Source organism: Fringilla coelebs, assembly GCF_963513975.1.
Source record: "Fringilla coelebs genome assembly, chromosome: 17".
NCBI classification, from domain to species: domain Eukaryota; kingdom Metazoa; phylum Chordata; class Aves; order Passeriformes; family Fringillidae; genus Fringilla; species Fringilla coelebs.
Genome location: NC_140043.1, coordinates 8,105,350 through 8,130,830, shown reverse-complemented (window position 1 = coordinate 8,130,830; position 25,481 = coordinate 8,105,350). Strand labels below are relative to the sequence as shown.

The 25,481-nt window shown below is 40.2% G+C and overlaps 1 protein-coding gene across 1 annotated transcript in view; it reads left to right on the top strand.

Annotated features, from left to right (window-relative positions):
* Positions 1–3,038: 3,038 nt before the first annotated feature.
* GNB1L (G protein subunit beta 1 like) overlaps positions 3,039–25,481 on the top strand; it is a 42,443-nt gene continuing 20,000 nt past the window's right edge. The window contains exon 1 of the mRNA XM_084217360.1: positions 3,039–3,119. The gene's annotated coding sequence lies outside the window, so the exon portion shown is untranslated. The remainder of the gene's footprint in view (positions 3,120–25,481) is intronic.

Sequence of the window (25,481 nt, the reverse complement as noted above, 5' to 3'; positions counted from 1 at the left end):
AGTACCTCAGGGGATGGCCAGGGAGTCAGGCCTTGCCCATGTTACAAACTACAGAACTGAGCACACAGAGGAGAAATAGCCCTACCAGAGACAAAATGAGTGAAAAGTGCTGAAAAGCCTCACAGTAGACAACCTAAACTATGAAATTAGTTCCTCCAGTTAGTCCATCAGGTCATCAGTGAGGCAAATGCCTCTGCCTCCTGGGCCAGACAGGCCAGTGTTTTAATGGTAGGCATAAATCTATTGCATTTTTCTCCTCATGACCTAGCATATTCTGTCAGGTCAATGCATGCTCCAGAGGAGGAGTAGAATTTATGTGCACAATAAAACAATAGACTTTCAGTGATATCAGCTGTTTGACAAACTTTAATATACATTTGCTATAAAACAGGCAGAAATTACCAGAATGTAATACCCAAATAAAATCCATGATCCATTTGCACGACAGATCTTCAATTTACTCGCATTCATGTGAAAGAGACACATAAAAATGATATCCATGCTTAAAATCACTTAAAAGCAGTCTGAAAGACCCCACAGTTGCAAGTGATACCTCAGTACTTAGCTAATACTCATGTTTCGATGGCTTTGCCTTCATGATTCTTCCAGTGGTTTCTTTATGTTTTCTGGTATTTTGCCAAACACCTGTGAATCAGTGCACAACAAATACTCCTGCCATTTAATTTAGCCTTGCACAGAAAGGCTATATTAGGCCTGATGCAGACCTAATCCCAAACCTCTAAAGAGGTTTAAGGCACTCTGGTTTCACCTAATCCCGAAACCTAAACCAGAATCATTGAAAACCTCCATAACACCACAGGAATGGGCAAATAGTGAGTTTCCACTATGAATTTATTAAAAGGACACAGTGTATCTTTTGGATTTGAGACCTAAAGCTTTGCCTAAGGAGCTTGGACTGTCCACAATAAAAGTGTTTATTTTGAAGTTAGGAGGTTGAAAGGTTTATTTGACTAGAGGGCTGATTTCACCCCACCCACCCAAAAAACAAAGAGGGGTGATCACCCAGAAGACTGGAAAATAGGAAAAGGGATGAACAAATAACAAGGGAGGGGCAGCCCAACAAAGCAGTCCAAGATGAAACCCAGGTTTCTCTTTAAGCTCAGTCATGTCCCCTTCTGAGAAAGAGCAAGAGCACAGCCCCTTGTGCACAACTGGGGTCTTGGGACCTGAAGTTCCTTACAGCAAACTTGTAAGGAAAGACTTATTTATGATATATTAAACACATTGCTGCTGTTCAAAATAGAGGATTTGCTCTTTTGAGATCTCTTACTGATAGGAGATAACATGTAAAAACATGCTGTAATGGAACTTTCAATTACAAACTGCATCCAACTGTAGTAAATTTGATCCTGCATTAACTAATGTTAAATTAATTGGATTCTGTCATTCCTGAATTCTGGTAACCACCTTATCTCACAGTACAACTCATTATCTTTGTGTTGTGAAAGGAGTATTTCATTTTCAAGGCAACTGTAGGGAATAGTAACTGTACCGGAATCTAATAAACATTTAGCCCCTAACAAATTAAAGACCTGAAGTATACTGCACATGTGGTTCCATTATACATAGCAATTTATAGCAATGATCTGCTGCTCTAAATCTCTTAATTCAAATCATTTCAGCAAAACATATCAGGAAATATGGGGCTGTACTTGTGCATTATACAATACAGAATGTATTTATCTGTGCTCAGGACATTCCTCCTAATGAGAGGCATAACCTCCTCAGTGTACTGTGTTCTCATAACCACCAAATGCCATTTAAAGCCCTTTAGAGCAAGGATTTAGGACTCAGTGTTCCTACTGATGAGAAATTTGATATGGGTAGAAAAGCAAGCTCCAGATCTACCTTCCCAAACTCACAAGAAGTCTCCATGCCTTTGTTTGCATCAATAGAAGCGGAACATCGTAGAACAGCACTCATTTAACAGCACTAGAGTTAATTTAGCTTTGAAAGACTCTGGTTCCATAGGCAAAAATGGCAGGAAAACTGAAAAGCATGTTTTATGAGGTACCAAGCTTTCTAGCTGGAACTAGAGCAGGACAGCTTCCTGAAAAACTACATAAATGACACAGCTTTTAAGTCCTAGACAGGTGACACAAGCAAATGATGGTTTATTTGCTTTCCTTGAGCAAGTCTCAGTGTGGCTGGAGAGTAACAGGGGCCGGTGAAAGGGGGGCAAGTGCATCTCTGTGCAGTGCTGCCATTGCACATGTCTGCACTGCGCTTCCCAACGTCCTGCTGGGGGTGCATGGGGACAGTAGCAGGGTACAATTCCAATCCCACAGCAGTTTTGTTCCAACAATACACACAGGGTTATTTAACCGTTGCCTGATTCAGTTCAGTTGTGACACCTAACCAGTAACTTCCATTGGGAACCATTTCAGGAGGCAACTTTTTTTCCTCTAAGGAAGCTCTCCTGCAGGACCTGGGAAACTTTGTATGGCCGTGTTGAACTGAAAGAACAGGATCTTTATCCCGCAACAAATCCAAGTTCACAGTGGCTCCTGGAGGAGACAAATGACTTCAGGAATGCGCTAACCCCAAGCACGCCAGAGCCTGATAAATGGATGCTGTGCAAGCAGAGAGCCCAAACCCCAGCCCGGTGCGCACCCACTGATCCGCCTTCCCAACCAGCTGCGGGGAATCGTCCGAGCCACACACGGACTGGTGGCAGCGACAGCCCGGCACCACCGCCCGGCCCAGCCCTTCCCGGCTGCTTCAGAACTCCTGGCGGGCTCCCGGGGAAGGCCGGGTCCTTCCGGTTACAGAGCGTGAGGAAGCGAACAGGCGCCAAGCCCCTCGCAGGACCCTCGGAGCGGGGCTGCTCCGCGAGGGCTGCGCTGGCTGCCGATGGCGCCGCCGGCGCTGCGGGCTGCTGACAGCGGGAGTCCCTGACGGCGCCCGCCGAGCAGATCCGCGCTCGGTCTCGGCGGCCGCTGGCCCCGGCGGGCCGGGACCGACTGCGCGTGCGCGCATCCCGCCGGACCGTGACGTCACGCACGGGGCTCGGCATCCCTCCGTATCCGCCTGGTTCCCGCGGGGATCGCCGAATAATCGCTACCACGCACCCGCCCCGCCGGGCGGAAGAGTTCTCGGTGAGCGGGGGAAGGGAGGACGGGGGAACCCCGCGCTCGGCCGCGGGGGTGGCGGCGGGGTCTGATCAGGCTGGGAAGGCTCTGTTGTCACCGGCGCGGCGCCGCCTCACGGGCCGGAGGAGGGGACGGTGCTGTGCGCACGCGGAGGGCGTCGCCAAGGCAACGGCGCGCTGGAGGCTCGGCCGCCGCGTGCGGGGCGCGCGACGGAGGCAACGTCACCCGCCACTCGCGGCGCGCGGCGCCTGAGGGCCCCTCAGAGCCCCGCACGGCCCCTCAGAGGCGTTTATGGCCCCGCACGGCTCCTCAGAGCCCCGCACGACCCCTCAGAGCCACTCATGGCTCCGCACGGCTCCTCAGAGCCACTCACGGCCCCTCAGAGCCCCGCGCGGCCTCAGAGCTCTGCCTGGAGCCTCAGAGTCCCTGAGGGACACTGTCAGGGAGGTGTCGCATCTGTGGCTGACGTGCGGCATCTGCTCGATAAAAGTGATATTTGATTACGGTCTGCAGCAGTTTGAACAGTCCTGAACAGTCCGTGCAGGAGCTCCTCTGGCAGCGGTGATACAGTGTGTGTGCCTTGAGTTCAGGATACACCCCATCAGACATCAATATCAGTGGTAATGGAGCTAACAGTTCTAGTCTACTGAATTTTACAGCTCCCCATAATAATCCCAGTACTTTTATGACCAAAAGAAATAGGTATTTTTTTAGGTGTTTTAGCGACACTACACTGCTTGAGCAGACGGAGGTAAGGCAGGAGCAGCATTGGCTGAGTACTGAACGCGATTCTGTGGAAGAAAGGCACAGCCTCAGGTGGGTCTCTCCCCACCTTTTGCAAAAGAGTAGTGACAGTCCTCAGGAGCACCTAAAAGTGCTTTAGTACCTTTCAGCTGGAAGCATTTACAAAAGAAAATATATTATTGTCAAGTGCAGTATGGTAATATGAAAAATAATGTATTAATTAACTGGTCAGACTTTTGGCTTTGATGGGCCGGGTCTGGACTCGGAGCTGCCTCTGCCGGCTTGCTCCCTGTCGCCCTCTGGCGGCAGCGCGGGCCCGCGGCGGGGCAGCGCCCGTCACCGGCCCGTCCCGCCGCGCTCGGGGGACATCGCGCACTGACCTCCGGCATGGGCATTCTTTTGCTTGGCTTTTCTCCTCAGTGGTGCTGGTTGTTTAAAATAGCGCAACTGCCTTGTACAACTCCTTTGAATGCCAGTTTAGAGCAGGACACAATCCCAGTTCCAGATTCAGCACCTTCATTTTGTAATGAAAAAGATAAAAAACAAGCATGGTGTGTGCTCTGGAAAAAACAGACCACACGAGATGGAAATATGTGTGTAACTTTTTCCTCTGGGAATTATTTTGAGGAGCATTTTGCCACACTTTTTAGCACAGTCTCTTTCATCCTTCTGAAGCTCCTTCCAGTAACCCTCAAGTTTAGCAGCATTTCTGTGAAGCTTTTAGAGGGCTCCGTGACTGGGAAATGTCATAAAAAATGTGTCCTGTCTGCCTAAGTGACAGGAAGTGCAAGAAATCCTTAAAATTTTTATTTGTAACTAAATTGCTAGATTTTTTTAAAGCTACTGGAGCACCTTCTTGTTTTTTAATGAATCCTATTAATGTTTCTATTGATTTACAGGTAAACTAGTTTTTTCTTGTTTTAAAAATACCCTGCGATCATTAAGTCTAATTCTGTTTATTCTGGCTTGGATGTGTGATTATCAGTTATAAAGATTCTGCAGATGGAAATTATGTTGGTGCATGCACTGGAATAGATGCCTGTTTCTAATATCAGATAGATTGTCTGATTTTGGTTAATTGGTGTAGAGACTTATTTTTAAGCACTGGAATTACAGTGTTGGAATTGTAAGGTATTTAGGGAGCAGATCTGTTGACTAAGTACATTTACGCCTTTTCTGAGCATTATAGAATACTGTGAGTTTCTTTTTGCAAAGAACTGCTGAATTACTGACCCATATATGTTATTGCATTCTAAAGAGACACATTTTTTTGGCTCTCTACCACAAAGTACATCAGGCTGTATTATGCTTTGTGTTTGTATAGGTCTTATTTTTAATTTGAGTACTATTTCTCTACAAGCTCAGCCATAACAATGTACTGTTTCATTGGATCAGTAGTAACTGTAAACCAGTCATTGTTAATTAGTTTAGATGGGAAATTTAACCCTGGAGATTCTGATTTTTTAAAATTATATTCTATGAAGCACTGTCTTCATTGGGAAAAAATAGCTACTATAACTGCTCTTCTGTAATAAATTGTCTTGTTCCAGCTGGATTATAGATGCATGCTAGTGCTATTTCTGGTTTTATGAAAACAAACTTGATTAAAAAAAAGGTTGAACTTTGCTTTTTGGACACCCTTTTCTAGTTGTAGTGCTGATACTTCTGTACAAACCTGGAATCTCAACACAGTATTGCATGTTTGTTGTGTTTGTATGTTTTTATAAGGGAAAAAGGTAAGTCTAGTGGCAGTAATAGTGTTTTTCTCCCCAGAATATCTGTGTGGGTGCCTTTATGCTCTCTTTGTAAGAATGCAGTTTGGCTGCACTAAAATATACTTGGTAGTACAAATGAAGGATTTCAAATTAGTAATAGGTTGAAAACTCTTCGGCTACTGGAGTTTTAGTTTCCAAATTACTGTTCTTTGTGGAGCAGTGTAAGTGATCAAAACAATGAGAATGAAACAAATCTTCAATAAAACCTGCATGATTTTTTGCCCAAGCAAGCCAGCTTCCTTTTGAGCTCTGTGCTGGCACAGTCGTATCATTAAAAGTGCATTTTTTTTTATTTTCATAAGCAATAAAATAATTTCACAACTGTAATGAATGCACTTCCTATGGTACATTTTAATTATATGCAGCTAATGCTCGTCATTTCAAAAATTGTCTCACTGGCATTTATGACTTGGTGTAAACGCTCATCTATCATGGGATTATTTGAAAGAACTGAAACTTTGAGAGATGTCAGGTTTGCCGTGTTGAGGAAAGTGACTCATTAAACAAGAGGTGCTGGTTAGCAATGGGAGACTGTAGAACACATTTAGGCTGCAAATATCAGAGTCAACAGATTTACTTTAAAAAGCCATGTTACTGGATGTCATTTAAAAAAGGGATATCTTAGCCTTGAAAGTTGCCAGACCTCTAAACTGGAGGATCCAGGCTATATAATGATGCAGAAGTGTTTAAAATAGGAATCAGTCTCATCTGCATCTCAAAAGCGAAAGTTCCAGAGGAAGTCACCTTTTCTGTAAATGGATTTACCAGCACAGGTCTTTAGAACCGTAACATGATACTGTGAGCAAATTAAGAGTTTTAGGAGAGAAAAAAATCTTTTAGTCAGCAAATCTTCTTTCTCATGATTTATTTTTCAAGGTCATAAGGTGACCATTACAGTAAAAAAATAGTTGTTTGTACAGGATAACCTTCCCAGATGAGATGCAACCCTGTCCTAAACCTCTGGGTCTGCAGCCTGAGTTTCCCAGAGCCACTGGGTGACAGTTGAGTGTAAGGTAAAGCAGAGCAAGAACTATTTGAAAAAGAAACGAATGTTTCAGACTAATGAAATAGACTAATGTTTAGCTTTTCTTTTTGTTTTAGTTATTCCATAGGTTTTCAGTAGATGCTAAATTTCTTTGATTTAGGGGAGGGAAGGATTTTGCTTTAAAACACCAGATAGGAATCTTAGGACAGACTTTTCACACTCAGACAGCTGGAGCAGCTGTAGATTCCCCACTGAAATGAAAATGCAACAATTCAAGATTTAGAAAGGCAAAAAGTGTGACCAGAGCATTAAATAGAAGGGCCATATGATACCAAAATTAAGCTCTGTGTTTATTATAAAGAAAATCCTTGTTTTAGAAGGGAAAAAAATGAACTTGTTCCACCACTTTCTTTTTTCCTCAGGAGAAAACACAGAATATATCCTAGGTAATAAATCTGTTTTATGGCTCACATGAGAAAGGGTGGAGAAACTCCCATTATTTTCTTCCCAGAAATTGAAATACACATGAGCTAACATGGGAGACACTGGGATTTTCATCCAACAAATGCACAGCTGGCTTCTGCTTTTATTATTTTTCTAAGCCTAATAATTTTTCATTTGATTAGCTGGTGGCTGACAAAACTATCACTTGCACAGTGTTTTGTATATTTAGTAGAGTAGGTGTGATGCGAAAAAGATACTGTAATGTGTGCCCAGAAGCATAGCACGACCTGTTCAGTTGATGAGAAATTTCTGCTTGCCTATTCTTAAAATGCAAGTTCCTATCATTGACATTTGAGTTTGAATATCCAGAAAGAACTTCTTGACCTCTAGAGAAAGGAGAATTATGTAAGATTTGAGGATTATTTTTTCTTACTTCATGTTGTAGAATTGTATGATGCTGTACACATAGAAATAAATTGTTAGGAGTCAATTGGCAGTCCACAGTGCCAGTTTTATGAGAAAGCAGTGAGACTATTTAAGAGAAGAACTGTCCTAGTCAGTGTTAGGAGGTGGGAAAAGTAGAGCTGCCAAAAAAATTTATCAAGGACTTTAAGTGTACACAGTGTGAGCTGTGGAGAGACCCATGGACACACTTAATGTGAAAAAAACAACAACAGCCAACCAAAAACCCACCCAGACAATGAGATAAAGGTGGGAGAATAGGAGCCATCTAGGAATGAGGTTCCTCAGAGCCATGTCTGTAAAGCCATGGATTCTCACTTTGAAATCAGGAGGGAGGATGCCTATCAGAACTCCTTCATGTGCCTTCTGCAGAATAAAGAAAACATGTTCAAGAATCCAGTATCCTGTTTTGCATTGACCATTAATGCCAGGGACAAAGCAGGCTGTTTTCTCCTGTGTTGACTCTCCTGGTGTTTGAAATGCTAATCTTTGTTGCTGTCTGTGTGTTCTGGGCAAAGCAATTATAACACCTTCCCTAAGTAAGCAGCAGGGGAAGAAGGCTGCAGTTTTATCCCAGATTGGTAGGTCTGTGTTGTCCGAGTGTTTAGTGTGTTTCTTCTTATTTTCATAAATTCCAAAACAATTTGATGTGTTCTGGGGGTGGGAGAGAATGTGGGCTATCTGCTTCCACTTGTGTGATGGCATCTCTGGTTTTCATTTGTAGTCATTTACAAGGGGTAGATACTCAAAACCACGTAAGAAATTTCTAAGTGAAATTAGTTTGAAGCTACAGGTTCATTGCAGACCCAAACCTCTACTTTTAATGTCCTTTCACACAGTGGCTGCTGGAGAAGGAATGGTTTTGTAAGGACTAATAGAATCAGTGGATTGTGTATCTGCATTCTGACCTAGCTCCATTACACTCACTAAATAATTGTTGACAAGTTCAAGCTCTGTAACTAGAGGGTTATGACTTTGCTAAATACCATGAGACAATATATGTTCATGGACAAGGGAAATTACCTTAATGGAAAAATACAAGACTACCGTATTCAATACCGAGATCATTGTGAGAGCACTCTTTTGGTTGTAGCTCTTAGAGGCTTTACGCTGCTAGGGGTCAGAATGCTGTGGTGTCTGGGACTGTTTCTTGGGGCATGGAAGTGCATGAGCCTGTATTGGGGTTGGCTATTCCAGCTGAGTGTTGCCCAGTGCAGAGAGCCAGGAAGCAGTCTCTCCAAAGGATGTAAAATCAGCGTGGCCATCTTCACTGTCCACCTTCTTATGTCTTGGTCTGCCTTGTTAGAATTTGCATCTTTGTCCTGCCAGTATTTAACTATTTGTTCTAATAAATCTGCTCTTCTGTAATAAGCCCGTTTCACCTTCTGAAGCTGTACTTGGAATTCGTGCCTCTGTGTGCCACGTTCCTGTGCTGACTGGAGGGGATGCGTTCCTGACATGCTGCTGGTTAGGAAAGGCCCTTGGAGCAGAAGTGGTTGCCCTGGTGGCACCATCTTTCCTGCAGTGCAGCTCTGTGTCCTGGTTTTGCACTCTGAGCCTTTGTTCCAGGTGCAGAGGGCTCCTCACCCAACTTGCAGTAGGTTGCAGAGAGGGAGGAGAGTCCATAGTGCTGTGCCAAAAAACCAAGGGATAGTGTGAGCAGAGTCTCCAGCCTGCTACACTTCCACAGCATTTGTGCTCTTTTGCTCATGGTAGCAGTCAGACCTTATCGAACCAGGCTCTCAAATCTGAGAGTAATTGGGAACATGTGACACATTGTAGAACTTTTTTAATTTAAAATTTTTTCTAGTAGTGTGTTTAGGCCTCCCTGTGTTCACTTCAACAATTGAGGGTGTTGGTTGCTTCCTCATGTTTGTGTAAGAAAAGCTTTTTATAGTCCATTTTTCCAGTTGGCGTATGTACTTCCTCCACTGGAGTGTAACACATCATTCTTCCCACTCCCTCCCAGCCTCTGAAGCTAGTGGAAGACCTTCAGGGTTGTTTTATTTGCAATAAAAATGGAACTGTGGGGTTGGGAATGGTCATTATTCTTGCTTTAAAATGTGTTCTTCAACAAGTTTTGTTTTGTTCTTGGTAAATGAGAAGGATGTAAGGAAGCAAGGAATAATCAGCTGTATTTAGTTTATTGGACATTTAGTTTGAAATGGAAATCTCTAACTCAATTTTTGTTTTAGCTGAAAATCTATCAAGAAAAGCAAAAGTTTGTCAGAAGCATGAATGGAAGTAGGCTGCATTCTTTTTTTTTTTTTTTGACAGAAGAATTCTTAGTGTAATAACAATTATGAAAAATTTTTGAGTATCATCCATCCCAACTTCTGCAAGGTAACAGCTGGAGTGAAGGCAGTCTAGAAGCTCCGCATCTGTCCATTGTTTTGCCCTGTAATGGTGAGTCTGGCACACTGACGGCACTTGAGCCATGCAAATTTGGCAATGTGCTGGAGGTCTTTCCTTGATGTAACATCAGTTACACCAAAAAGAAAGGAAGGTGGCATGGCCACTTTCATATCACTGACTGACAGAGTCCTGTCCCTGGTCAGGACAATGGGCACTGCATCCTGCTTGAGGATAGTACAGCACCTGGTTTGCCACAGCTTCCTCTTGCTTGCTGGTTGTTTTTATCACCAATTATCCAGGAGTGTTACGTAGTCCCAGAAAAGAATTAATAATATTTAATGCGGAAGCCTTTTTTCTGCTGTTTATGACAGATAAATTATTGAGAATATCTACTGGGAATGCCCTTAATTTCTAGTGATTTGAATGCTATTTCTCAAGAACCATTATGTTTTGGAACTATTTTTTAATTTTAAATATTTTTTTATATAATCTTCCAAAGTTTTCCGACACTAATGAACACAGCTTACTTAGGTCCTTCAGTGGAGGGGCATGTGCAGATGTGGCCCATGTGGATTGAACTGTCTCACTGCTTCAGATCTTCATTATTTTTAGCCTCTATAAATGCCTTTGTTTTTTCTGAGTGTCTAGTTCTAAGGTGATATGGTAACTAACCCAGTCAGGGCAGGAATTCACTCTTTTCCCATATACTAGCTCCACTGTAAGCTTGCACAAAAAAAATGGATCTGAGAATCCTTGCAGCTTAAATCTTACTATGGGATGTCTAAGGTCCTAACGGGTAATTTTTTAGCTATTTTTGTATTCTGCGATTTGTCTGTGAAAATAATGTTTTAAAGGTATTTGCTTATTTTATTGCTCCACTGCTAAATAATTGAAATCAGCACTTAACATTTAATTATAGTGATTTTTTAGTCATAAATATTGTATAGTGCCTGATGGTGTAATTGGGCATTTTTATAATGAGCCCCTATTTTTTAAAACAAGGGAGAAATCTCTGAAATTCATGCCTTCATGCTTGTGCCCATTAAATGTGGTTATCATTATCTAGTGACGACATATGTTCTTTCTAACTAGGATTCTCTTCTCTTTCATGCTGATGCTATCTCCATGCTAGATTATTTCTGTTCCTAGTAGCACCCCAGGGCAGTAGTGAGAAGTAAATGTGTCCCATATGGCCGCTTTAGGCAGCAGTTTTGGGTGTGGGGAGATGGGAGAGAGACACTGGGGTGAAGAGACAGTGGGGTCTGTGTGCCCTCACTGTCCCAGAAGCAGGGCAAGCAGAGGGAGAGCAGGGCTGTCTGTGCTGTCAGGCTGGCTGGCAGTAACGTGGGAGCGCTGCGGTGGGACAGGGTGCAGTTATTTGTTGTGCCATGCGGGAGGAAGGAGCCAGGGAGGAACTGTGACTGAGTCACCCGTTCTTCCTGGAGCGCCTCCTGGGGTGGTGCTGCTACAGGCAGCCCAGTGCAAGACTGAGCCTGAAGGCTCCAGCGAGCTGATTGCAAATATTTTGCAGAAGTCTTATTTTCTGGTAATTACTTTAACATGATTCAGTGTTTTCTCTTTTGTCTGATCTTGTTATGAGCCTTCTTGCCTGATCCTTTGCCTGCTGTCATGGGAGCAGGGCAAGTGTTCCCACACCACATGTTCCATTCCGGCTGTCTTTGGCCTCTCAGGTTGAGTGGCTGGGAGTAGGTGCTATTCAGTACAACTGACCAGTGATATGCCCTTTTGGAACAATGGCTGATCCTGGACCTGTTCCTATTAAGCCTTTGAAACTACTAAGTTGTTTCAGATAGTGGGGTTAGAGCAATTTGTAGAATTGGGGTCCAGGTACTGTTTGCCAGTTCATGTTTCTAGTGATTTGTGAAATTAGAGCTCCTGTGGAAACCTGGAACCTTGCTTCCGAAGCAAATGTTGTGTATGAACTGAGTCCAAAACCCCCAGTCTTCAACAGATATATGAAGAATGGCTAGGATTTAGGTTCCAGTGGGTCATCAACAGTGTTTATTAGAGACTAATAATAACAGTGAACAGTCTCATTCCATTCCCAGTTCTCTAAGGCTTTAGAAATCCAGCAGAACCAGCAAAATACCTACAGCCCAGCCACTGACACCCAGCCAAGTTTTGTAAAAATTACAATGGTAACTTCAAATAAATATAAATTGTCCTTTTAAAATGTACAGTTTATTTAAAAACAGTTATTTTGCCAAACCATAAATGCACCCAATAACTAAACCAAGAAATAACCAAGGTTAAGAAACCTAAGATTATGAGGTTTAGGAAAAACCTTTCTGATATATTTAGTGCTTTTGTTTAACCATGTGATTTACATTTAATTCTAGCTAGACTAACTAATACATACATGTCTTTATAGCAGACCAAACACTTCTCATAAGCAACTGACTGGTTTGTGTTATCACATTTGTTCAGTGAGGGTGGAGGGAGAGAGGTATAGAGTATAATTCACTTGCATAATCTTTTGCAACTAGGAGAGAAAATATGTCTCACAATATAGCTACAAGAAATACATGGGTGCTCATAATTCATATTATCCCATAAAATTTAGAAGAGCATTCAGAGACTGCAAATGAAGGTAATTTATGTGTAAAACCTCATCCATGAAGAATTTATTGCCATAGTAGGTATAATATACTTTGGCACAGACTTCTTCCGTGAAACTAGTACTTGCAGATTTGAGAAAGGAACATACCAGACACCTTGCAGGTTAAACTGTAGTCTGGTTTTATACAAAACACATTATAATGAAGACTTTTCTCTTCTGAGAGAGCTGAAGTCAGTTGGTAAGTTAATATGCCATGGCCGTTGACGATGTGTTTTAACATCTTCACTGTGCGAGTAATCTCTTTAAAATCAATGTTAGTTTAGTGGTGCTACCTTTGTGTAAATAGTGATGTTTGTAAATATTTTGAACCTTAGAGGGAACTGAGGAAACTGCAGAAGGGCATTCCCACAAAACATTTTAATTTGCAGTATCTAAAAATGAGTATATGCTTTGCAGAGGTTGCTTGCTAACCATGACGGGAAGCCCAGACCTCATTCTTCTTGTGAGGACTGCACTGGGACATGGGGGCCTCATCTTTCTCTCTGCTCTTGAGCAGAACTGCCAGGTAAAGGCCCTGGAATCCATTCATCTCATTGCCAGTTTGACCTGGGCATGTGGCTGAAGTGAGGCCAAGGCAACGTTGTGGTAATGTTGCAGTGCTGTCATGCACAGTCTCAGGAAGATGTCAGCACTGTTCTCCTCAGTGTTTGGGTGGCTCATGCAGCTGGAACAAAGATATATTTCCTTTTGTTCCTGCTGCTGGACTCTGATTTCTGTTTTCTTTTGAGATTACATTGTGCACATATGCTTTTATAGTTGCTGCCTCTCTTTGACCCAAACATATCCATGGAAGTTAATGACATTAGACAAAAATCAATGCAACCCATTGCCACTCCAAGATTTCTGCTTAATACAAAGTAAACTTAGAATAGGGAAAGATTTGTTACACCATAGAATATGCCATTTAAATGGATGTAGCTGGAAATTGAGAGAAGCAGCTCCTAGCATGATATATAAGAGGGATTTTGGCCCACATGTAGCTTCCCTGTAGCAAGGGAAGCTACAGGGCATATAGCTATAAAAATGGACCAGAGTTCTCAAGCATTTATGTAGAGTAGATAGGACCTTTAAAATTCTTCCCTGAAAGGTACACAGTGGTGTTGGGCAGCAGTCTGCTAGGCTTGGGTTGTCAAACAATGTTATCAATTCCTCTGGGATTTTAACTGTTAATTCCAGGAAGTCTAGGTGTTTCAGGAAGTGCTATTCAAATATTATGCTATTTCTTCCGGATGTAGCTCCTTGGACAGTACACTTACACTTAGCCTTTTCTCTGTTGGCTTGCTCTGCAGGAGAATTCCCAAACTATTGAGAACAAAGATGACTTCCTGTGCCAGGTGTATTAGCTGGAATTATCTCTGTTGTACAAAGTAATAACTTTTCTCTTGAAAGTGACATGGGATTTTTGACATTAGTCAAGATTTATCTCATCAAGGATGTCACTGTGCTACTAAGAAAAGCTCCTTGGACTCATATCAGAACTGTACAGTTCTCTGCTTTTCCAGATGGATTTAGTGGTGTTACAGATGGTGCAGAAAATGGCAACTGAAACAATTTGGGGAACTGGAACTGTCATATGAGGAGACATTGAAAAGTCTGGTACTCTTCAGTTTAGAGAAAGACAGATATTTATCGTTGAGATTTACAAAATCATGAAAGTGATGAAAAAGCCAGATGTAAAACTGCTGTCCTCTAAATCCTGCAATGTAAGAACTAGAGGGCACTCAGTGAAGGTAGAAGATCAGGTTTAAAACAAAGAAAAGAAGGTAGTCCTTCATTTTTTGGAACTCCAGATAGTGATTTTTTTGCCATGGTGGGTAGCAAAGGCAAGGATATCAGCAGGTTCAAAAAAAGTCAGATAATTTCATAGATAAAAACAGAACTGCAAATGGACAGTGAAGTTGTGTGCCCTGTAACATCATTGTGCATGGGGGGGTGGGGGTGCGTGGGGGGCAGGAGGAATGGACCCCAAAAGTATCCAGGTTTCTGTCTTTTCCCTAAGCACTATCTCTAAATAGCATGGCACTGGTGGAAGTCAGGTACTAGGCCAGATGGGACCAGTCATCTGACCTTGCAGGGCATTTTTTTCTGCCATACAGTACCACACTATGTTCTGCTTTGAAAGGGTTTTATTGTTGGTGCATTGAATTCTCATAAGGATAATCAAGAAAAAAATGGTAGCATGTTAATACTCCATTGTTGATACCTGAAATATTAATGTGGTTTTAAGTCTGATCCATTGATAGTCAAATGCCTGCCTGTTACTGTGCATGTCACTAACATGGCATTTGTTTGGAAAATGTACAACTTGGAAAGTGAATTTTAAATTTGTGTGTTTATTTTTCTTGGCACTGAGTTTTGGTTATCTCAGAAGGGAAAAGCTATCCAGGTGCAGTGAAGCTGTGTGGTGCCATGAGTGCTCTGGCAGGAAGGTATGCAGGGAGCTGGATCTGAGTAGTTTCTTCATGCTCCAGTACTATGTGCTACTGAGATGTCTTTGTGCTAGTTCCAGGTAGGCCAAACTGAACCAATGAATCAGCAGGGACTTAGGGCCAACCACATCCACAGATCAGGGACCCAGAATTTGGGTCATGGTCCCTATTCCAGGCACTGAGCTTTAATGACACTCAGAGCTGGGATGGCATCCCTGCAGTTTGGAGCACCCTCCCCAAGCACCCAGTTCTGTGCCTGCCCAGCTCTGCCATAGGCTTCAGGCTACTGCTTCTTGCATAGCAGCTCACTCTTTTATTACATCTCTAGCATTTGGAGACCTGCAAAGCAAGTGGCGGAAATCACTATTTCACTTTAATATAGGACACAGAAGAGTTCTTTAATATGTGTTTGGGTGGAGGTTTTTTATAAAAGATATTTGTAAAAAGTATTCTGTATATTTTGCTTTTTTTTTCCCCCTGGCAACATTAAGCATATTAACAAAAACATTCTTTGCTTTAATCAGACAATATGGCCTTTGTTCATATGGAGACTTTTGAATATTATGTGTAGCTCCTGTACTCTGGGCACAAGCTTTTAGCAGGGATACTTAGATGAGCCATAAACTGAGTGCAGCTCAGGTCGACTCATTGTGTCTGTGGAAACTGGTGGTACCCTGCCATTGATGAGAAATCCGCCATAAACAAATCCTCGCTCCTGGTCTCAGATGCGTAATTGGGAAACACATCTGGCTTTTAATCAAAAGAAATGGAGTGTTAGGTTCTTAGGAATATCTTGTCTCTTGTTTCAATGAAGTAAATGTTAATGCAAATAAAGAGCTTAAAGCAGTCTGACTAAAGCCTCAGCTAATTGAGCCTTGGTTCTGTGAGAATTTGGATGTCATCATCCTTTTGTTTTCCACTTCTCTGGAGAAGTACTTCAGCTATATGGCAAAAATAAACAAAAGAAACCTTTTAAATCTTCACACTTAAATACATTTATGAATATTTTTAGTTACTGTTTACCCCTTGCAAATTTATCTTGGTCTGAAAAAAAGTTTCAGATGTATTGTTTTCCTAACAAAGATTTGACCTTCATCTTTATACACGGTTTCACTATTCTTCCTATCAGCGTTTAGTTCAAAGGAGCACTTCGAAGCACGCAGGCAAAAACCAGTTCCATTGTGTAAAATAGAAATGTGTGTTTTATATCACAGGAGTTTAGAGAACAATGCAAAGGTCAATTGTGTTGCTTGCTCTCCTGTCACATGATGTGGGTGTGTATATGAATGCATCCCTGGAATTCCACTGTGGGATCTGCATCTTTGAAGCTGATGCTAAAATTACTGCGGAGGCTCTTCCAAAGGCGGATACTGATAGAAGATTCAATGAAATCGAAGGTCGCCAGTCTGGTAGGCGTTGAAAGATACCTGGCTATGATACTATTTCTGATTTAATAATGCGAATGGGAGGCTAGCCCTTTGTAATAATTAGGACTAATTACTGAAGAGGTGTTGACAGATGGGCTAAGAGGAAACAAACTGCCTTTATCCAGTGGCTTAGAGTCAGATTACTAGTCTTGTGTTATCTGTTTCTCAGAAAGTAGAAGCTTCAATCATTCACTAAGTCTTCAAAGGGAAAAGGGATCCTAACAATATACAGGATTTGGGATGAAGCTATGAAATAAGTCTTTGACTCAAAATGGCTAAATTAATCTCCTTTCCGTAAATTATCATACTTTTAAAGTATGAGTTACAGATGGAGAATCTGATTGTAGTACTGAAAAATATGCAAAATCAGTATTGATGACTGTCCTGTTGCTGCTTCTGCTCATGGATTAGTCTAAGATTGATTCCTTGCTGTTAATTATATTAATATGAATTCTTTGATTCCTTCTTATGCCGTGCTTGTTATCCAACTGAAACTGAGACAAGGGAAAGTAGTAAGTACTCTTTCGTTCAGTGTTTGGTTTATGCAGATATCATATCTGATCAACAAGCAGAAAATACATCTGCTGAAGTTAATTACAGTTATTTACCTTCTTATGAGACAAGATCATGCATATTCCAGGAAGAAAACAATATATTACAATACAGTTGCATTCACTGAGAATGATGGATTTTCTTAGAGGATTTCTTCTCTCCTTTTGAATGTAGTGTCCATCCAGCACGTCTGCATGAGGTAGATAAAATTGTCCAATGTGAATGGAGTTAACAAAGACATTCAAGACATTCAGGGATTAATGCTTTGTCACCAGAATGAGCACTCAGTGTGACTTTCTTTAGGCAAATGATTTAAAAGTCTAGCCACCCTCCATCTTCTCAAATGATTTAAGTGCTTTTCTCCCCACTCTCCACCATATATAGAACCTGGTTTCCTTAGAAATGTGATAAATGTGGTTGCATTCGATAGCACCTATAAGCAGAGGTATCTTTCAGTTATTTATTTACTTTGAACAAAAGGGGCCATTTAATTAATGTTTAAATATTTATAACAGTTTTATTGTGCTGTAAAATCAGTTATACTTTGATCTAGATTTTCTGGTTTGAGATAATAGGGTTGGTAAAAGTTTTCCTAATGAATTTGGTCAGAACATGACATAATCTGATTATCTGACGAAAGATTGACACTTCAGTTCCTGCCAGCATAAAAGCGTGGTACAATGGGGGCTGTTCAGCACAAATTCAAAGGCTGGGAGTTCAAGTTCAGGTACGGCAGAATTGTTCAAAGTTTCAAATTAATGTGATGAAACAGTGTTGCATTTTTCACTGTATTTTTGGTCAGGAGTAATTTATGGTGGATGAGAGGAGTGAAGCTTGAGGTTAAATGTGTAAACTGCAATTAAAGTCTGTAGCTTTGGGTTAATTTCCCTCCGTTTGCTAAATAGTAGTTAGTGTTACTTGTTAGAACATAGAAAAATTAACTGGTAAGAACATCACAGATACAGGAAACAGTTCCAGAAACTGGGAATTAAGCATCATCAGTATTCAACCTGTTAAATATGGAACCAGTTTTTTATCAATATCCCTCACATTTTAACAGTTTAACTGTTATATATGAGCAAATGCTCGTATGCTTAGAGGTGAGCATATTTAACTAATGCATCCTACACGCTTGTGTAAAATAGATGTAGATTTATGTGATCAAACTGGCATGAAAGAACAGTTATGTCTAAAGTGTAAGCTTAGCATAAACTGTTAAAATAAAGATAATTTTTTTTTTCATTTGATATTCAGATAGTATTTGCTTTGTAAATGTCGTTCCTCTTTGGAGTGGAATTATAGTGATCCCTACTAGAGTTCTTGGACTAAGTTGCTGTCCAGTAACTTGGCTTATCCAAATACTTAGGCTGTATGGAATAGGAATTCTAGTAGACAAATGATACATACTATTAGTATGTACATACTAATGATACATACTATTGGTAATTAAGCTTGAATTTTGGGGGATATTTCATAACGTAAAAATACTTAATAATCGTCTATTTTGAGTCATATATTTAAAAGTGGTGTACACAACACGGTCTTTTCTTTCTTTTCAATGCTGAAGGGGTTCTTGGAGAAAGTAAAGTGTTAAATACGAAATGTGATGGTCTTTACTGAAACGCAGTGTGTTTCTGACCTTGAGAAGAATTTTTCTGACCTGAATAAAAGTTTAAAGCTTTAATCTAATGAATTGATACAGACTGGCCACATTGCTTTGTTTCTTAAAATACAACATGGCACATGAATCTCTGTGTCCCTGGGAAGGGACCGTCTGTGCCTGGAGTCAGTGAGTGGAGTTCTAATCCCAGTTCTAGGGACTGTGGCACCTTGGGAGGTCACTTATTGTCCCTGGCACAGCTTCTCCATCTCCAGAGAAGGACGTGGAATAACACTAGTCTCGGAGATGTGTTGTAGCTCACACAGAAGCAGAAAGCTCCCAAGGAGAAAATGCTTTATGAAATACTGGTGTAATGAACGACCCTGCAAACCCTCCCTCGTTTGAGCAGTCTCACTGAGATCATCTGGTAGTTTGGACAGGCATAGGTCAGATCCAAAATTTGGATTTCAAAATACAAGCTGGTCACAAATAGAAATTGCCCTTGGTTATTTAATATTTCTTCTGTGTTTATGTCAATTTATCTTGTTTGCTATTTGCAGTTTTAAAGAATATTTTTTAACTGTTGTGAAACAAATGACAATATAAACATGGGGTAGGAAATAGGTAAAGTCTGATATAAATGCATCTCCCACCATATGCTGGTGAAGTACGTAGCCTGTTCAGCTAATTGCGGAGTCTTTTTCCTTCTTTTAATGAATATGTATTTTGTGAATGTATTTTGTACTTATCTTTTTAATTCTACAAAAAGTAAACTGTGTCATTAAAGTAAAAGAAATATTTTGGGAGGCACTTTCAGAGCTCAACTTGCAGTGTAGTTTAATTTAATTGCCTACCTCTGCACGGCATCTCTCCCGTGGTGAGGTGTACACAGCACGGGGGTATTTCATAAGCAGAGGGAAGCATGCAGCCGGGAACACAAGCTGAAGTTTTAAAAGTACATGAAAAGCAGATTGCTTCATTGTGTCTTCATAAAGTGTCACTTCTCACTTGTCTCCTCCCAGCAAATGAGTGAGAACTGGCGGCTTCAAAGATGTTCATATTAAAAAAAAAAAAATAGCAGACTTCTGACTGTAAACAACAGTCATTTTTACCTCACTTATGGCCAAAGCAAAATAAAATACTGCACAACTAATTCCATGTATAATAAAATATTTGTATATATTTATTTTATTGCAGCTTAATTCAAATATAATATTTGCAGAATAATAAAAGAATTTATACTTTTGTTTTAGTTGAATCAAAGGTAACTTGATGCAAAATTAAAATGCAGTGGCTTTTAAACTTAGGAAGATACTGAATTAATTTAATTTTAAGATTGGTATGAAAATGGGATTTGGTCACTTTTTCCCTTTTTGTTGACTGTATCAAGCTTGATCCTGAGCAGACCTTAATGTTCATTGAAACAACTCCATTTCTAGCAGCTCTGGAAATAGTCCTGTACATCAGGAATAAATTAATAAGTCATTAATAAGTGGCATATTTTAGAAGTATATATTCATTTACTATTGGTTGTATTTTATTATGTAATATCATGTCACATATACTTTTCCTTAATTCTGAAAACTCTTGTTATACTTCACACTTCTAAGAAGAAAGTATAGAAGACAAAATGTCATCTGATTTGTACTGTTTCATGTTCCTATGCCCTGTGGGAGGAAAGGAAAAGTAATAGAACAGACAAATAAATAAATGTGGTGTTGAAACTGGCATGACAGTTTCTGCTCTTGCACAAAGGAACTGCAATCAATTTATTGTCTTCATTGGTCAAATGCCAGAATAACAGTATAATATTATACAAGAGTAGATTAATTAAAGTGTAATTAGAATGGAATAAATTAAACAATCATAAAAGTTTGTCATGGGAAAAATATGTGTTTAAAATTAATTAGTTTTCAAATAAAGTGATATTTTAATTGCTCAGAGTTACAGAATCCTTAATTGCAGACATATAATTCTGGCCTAAATAACTTCAGTTGCTGTAACAACTTGATATATTTCTTCTCTGTCAATTCTTTTTAATAGTTTGTTACCAAACAAGATTATTGCTGGAATGTCTGCAAAAATGTCTGGAAGACGTTTAATTAAGCCCATGCTATCTGAGGACATTATTAGCTCTTGGAACCAAAAGATTTGTGGCTGGTGCTGCACTGTGCAGCACCCCTAATTAAGGAGGATGGGCAGACAGAGCCCCGTGGCTGACAGATTGCTATGCATGGCTGAACTGGAGGCTACTCAAAACAGTCTTTTGATGGTCCTTGGCTCATCAATTTTCTGCTAGATTTCAATGATTTATCACATGTACAAACTTAAATTCATTCTAGGTCTGATGTTATGGTGAAGAGAGACTTATATAAATCCTTTTTTTAAAACTTTTGTGTATATATAAATGCCTATTCATATTCTTCAGGTGTTCAAAGTGATTAATAATTTATTGTCTTTTGTGTCCCCAGTAAATTCATGGAGGGTGTGTTGTAGAGCTGAACTCCTGTGGGCTTTTATGCTTTCTTTCTCCAAACAAGGCTGGCTGTAGTTACATCATTGCACTTTTCCAAGCAATTAATGGTTTCAGAAAATAAAACAGATGGGTGTCTTTTCCCTCATCTGCAAATTGAACCTGTTTATGAAACACTAGAATTTCATTTGTTTCAGCTGTATTTCATGCTGAATTTTAGGCTCCCTTATTAAAAGCTAGTGCAATAACATGAGAGGCAGGGGCTCTCACGTTTTCAAATCCCATATTTTTGGCATAAATGTATCCATGACATTTGTCTGTCTCCATAATGTTTACTTCAGTAAGATTTGCAATGCCCAAAATGTTTATTTGTGTTAAAAAAGGTCAAACAGCTGATAGCTGAAGGCACATATGTCAGAATGAAAGACTGAAAAAAAATTATCAATCTGACACAGGGGGAGTATTAGAATGATTAATGTTTATGTTAATTTATGGCTTCTACATATTGATTAATAGCTTTTTGTTCCAGTGACCAAAATGTGTAAGTGGCAATGAGATCCATATGCTAACTCAGTGTCTTTCAAATGATTATAATCATTCTTAGTTTTGTTCCCATGCTGAAGCTATGTTTTCATATAGAAAGTAATTGTTGTACAGTGACTTTTTTAAAAATTGCAGATGGAAATATTTGAAATTGAACCTCAAGACACAAGCTTGGGTTTCAGTATTTTTGAAGGTTACACAATGACCTTTATATATTTTTCTTGCAAAATTCATTACTTAAAATCTTAATATATTGTGGTTTAGTTTTTTTCAGGTGAGGAATGCTTACAGACAGAAAGGGTGCTAATGCTGGGAGGAGCCATTATCTGAGTGGAAATCATTAAAAATGTGTTGCATTGCATGATGGTTATTAGTCATTTTCTCCCCTGCTCTCTTGAGATTTCCTGGCATATCACCAGTTGCTGATAAGCAGTTTTGTTTGCTATCTGTCCATTGGCTAATACAATTAAAATGTGGAAACCTCCATCATTCATTGTCTAGAAGGTAATTTTGGGGATCTCCTGAGAAAGGATGAACTCCTAACTTTCCTAGCAGTCAGTGGGAAATGGAAGTTCTCAGCACTTCTCAAACAGAGACTTTTGAAGTGTTTTTCTGAGCAGGCAGTGATGGTTAGTCATTAGAATTTGATTTGGTGGCTATTTAGAATGAAAGCTCTGACAGTATTTAGGGTTCCCAACCTGTAAGGGGAAGGACTCTTGTCAGCTGTAATGTTGGCTGTGTGGCAACAGGTTTATGATATCAGCTAATGAAGGATTCTGTAAGTAGGTCATATAAATCACTGCATTCTCTTTGACATTGATGTGTCGCTAACTAGCAAGTTTTGCAAGCATGATAGAAATCTGTCTACAGTATCTGGATATGGTATTTTCTAGTGCAAGCACAAAGTAATGAATGCTCTCAGTCCACTGTTGTGTTTTTTTTTAAATTAAATATTGTTATCATAATTAATTTGGTTTTGTAGTCACAAATATACATCACTGTGCTTAATCACTAGTTTAGCAGTCATAAGTAAATAGTAGTATTAAAAAGAAGCAATTCAAAAGAAAGCATTTTGTTATCCTTACCTCTGAAAATTAAGAGTGCTTTATTAGTACATTTACTGGTTAAATCAAAAATGTCAACTAAATCTCATTTCTGCTTGACATCAATTTCTTGGTTTGAAAATTTGTACTGTTTTCTAATTTCCACTTGAAGTAAATTATTATTTAAATTTGCTTTAAAGAAACCCTAGAAGTATAATACAGTTTCTATCTCAATTTGACATTGAAGATAGAAATGAGATTTTTAAACTGAAAGCTGCATTGTTATGTGACTGACAAATGAATTTTCATATATTCTGGGGCTCTGACCTTTGCAACTGTTTGTGTAGTACTCCCTCATCTCTTGATCAAGCTTCTGCTGGTTTTACTTTTGCTAGTGCACATTTCTGTCTTTTCACACAACAGACATATCCTGTGGTTTGGGCAACTGGGGTAAGAATTGGAAAAGCAGGGTGCCTGGGTTTAAGTTTGGTATTTTCACTGTTCTCTAAGTCTTTTGTGGGTGTTGCCTTGCTGCAGGACCCAGAAAGGCATTTTTTTTGTATCGCTGGTTTACTTTTCACCTCGGGTGCAAAGAGATTTTCTTCATTTTCACAACATCTCTTTGTATTGCTGACTTTCCTGTTTCAGTGTGTTCTGATATTTTTTGGTTTGTACATGCAAAATGAAAAGCTGGGCTTAAAAATCTGTCACAACATGTCTGAAGAATTGTTTACCAAATCATATACCGGCTTTCAGACAATTTGTAGTCAATAACCTATAAAAATTTCACTTTTGCAGTCAGATGAGGTGAACTTCAGCTCGTTCAACTTGCGTGCATTTGTCTGGCATCTTTTTTACTGATGTATGAAAATGTTACTGATCAAATGGGTTCTTGTAGTGCTAAATTCCCATTCTCTGCTTCTGAGAAGTGCCGTAGAACCAGGCTGCATTTTGTGACAACCAGGGATGTGGAAGATATTTCCAAGTGCTGCTGTGTTCTAGCACAATTCAGTAAGGGGAATCAGGTGCTGTGGGACCCTCGGGTTCTGCTGAGCCCCAAGGAAGGGCCACGGCACTCCCGGCAGCCTGGTATGGGGCGTTGCTTGGGCTGAGAGTAGTTTGTGCTTTCACCACTGAGAAACCTCGTTGTCTGCAGTGGTTGGAGGCTGGAAACGTGGGAACATTGCTTTTGGAAAGCTCATGCTGCAAGGGCTGCCCTCTGAATTTTAATGGTGTAGATTGCAAATGGAACAAACAAAATTGTTTGCATTGCACCATTAACTTCAAGGAGTCTGTTATTTGCACTGACTGCCTCTGCAGTTGCAGCTCAGGACCCACTTCCTAAACACTCTTGCACTAGAGCACAGAATGCTGTGACACAGGGCAGAGTTTGTCAGGGGATGCAGGTAGGCACAGAACTGCAGGCTAAAAAAGGGCTTTTGTATGAATGAGAAAGCCTGGAAAGGGGGAAGAACAATTTATTCAAGTCTTTCTCAACTCATTCTTTGCTCTGATTTTTCCTTTGGGAGGGTGGCACCTGGTTGAGTGGGAATTGTCAAAAAATAACAGGGATTTCATGTATCTGTTTGTGAGCACACCTGGATGTGTTGGATATTTTGCAGTAGTAATTATGTCTGCACACCTGCTGGTTTCAATCCCAAATCAGTTTGCCAGACATGCCTAGGGAGATTTATTTCTCTTATACCTGAAAAAGCTCTTTTACCACTGAGGTTTTACTACTCTAAATAAGCCTAAAGAAAAATAGAAGAGGATTTTTTCCTGTCTTTGCTTGAGCTGTTGGTATCTCAAAGTAAACTGTGGAGTTTGTTAGGGGGAGGAGGGTGTTTGGATGATATTTTAATAGCAATTTGTTTCTGCTTCAGTGTGTGATAGAAATATAAGTGACAGGAGTGGGAACAGGAGAATTGCTGAATTCTGCTGGATTTTTTCCTGTGGGAATCTGTTAATGTTTTTAAGTCTCTGAGAGATTTTTCTAAGGTAATCCTTTTGACATTTACATATTTTAAAGGACTCTCATTAAATAAAAGCTTAACTTTTTTATATCAAATGCTGAAGTGATGATACTGAAATACCACTGCATAGAAATTCAAATGGTTTGAGGATTATTCTAATTGCAACCTAAGCAAAGTAAGATTTGTGAGGGATATTAATAGTGAATTGTTCTTTAAAATAATGTAATTTTGAAGGAAATTTAATTGTGCAGGCATTTAGCAGATGCATTTTCTTAGACAAAACCCTTTTTGGTACCTCATGTGTGGCGCACTCAGCCATTCACTAATTGAAACCCTCATTCGAGCAGCTGGGTTTCCACTCCCCACTTGTGTAGCAAATGTAGCTTGTGCAGGAGCCCAAGGGTTTGCAGTGGACTCTGTGAAAAATCCTCCTCATTATCTGTGCCACATCAGTGTAGCTCAGCTCCTGAAGGACCATGCTGTTACCAGCGCAGGGAAGGCTGGAAGAAATAAGTGGAACATCTTTTTTAGAAAAAACAAAGAGCCTGATGGTGAGCTGTTGCCTCTCTTGTAGGTGATGCTGTCTTGCAAGCAAATACTGCCATGAGCAAAATGATTCATGTATTCCTGTCTTTTCACTCCTTTCACAGGAGGCAGGAGGATAATAACACAGGGACAAACATATAGCGTAGCCCAGAAATGCCTTTAAATAAACTTTATTCTGTAGGTTGCATTTTGCTTGTTCAAGCCCTTGAGCCAGACTTGTTCAAGCCCTTCAGCGAGAATTTGCTCTCAGACCAGACTAAATACTAAGCAAATTCATTTAATTAAATTTGTTGCAGATATCCCCAGTTAACAAGAACAGATTGGTCTCCCTGAGGCTAGATAGAGTTAACAAGAAAATAAATGTTGTGCTAATTAG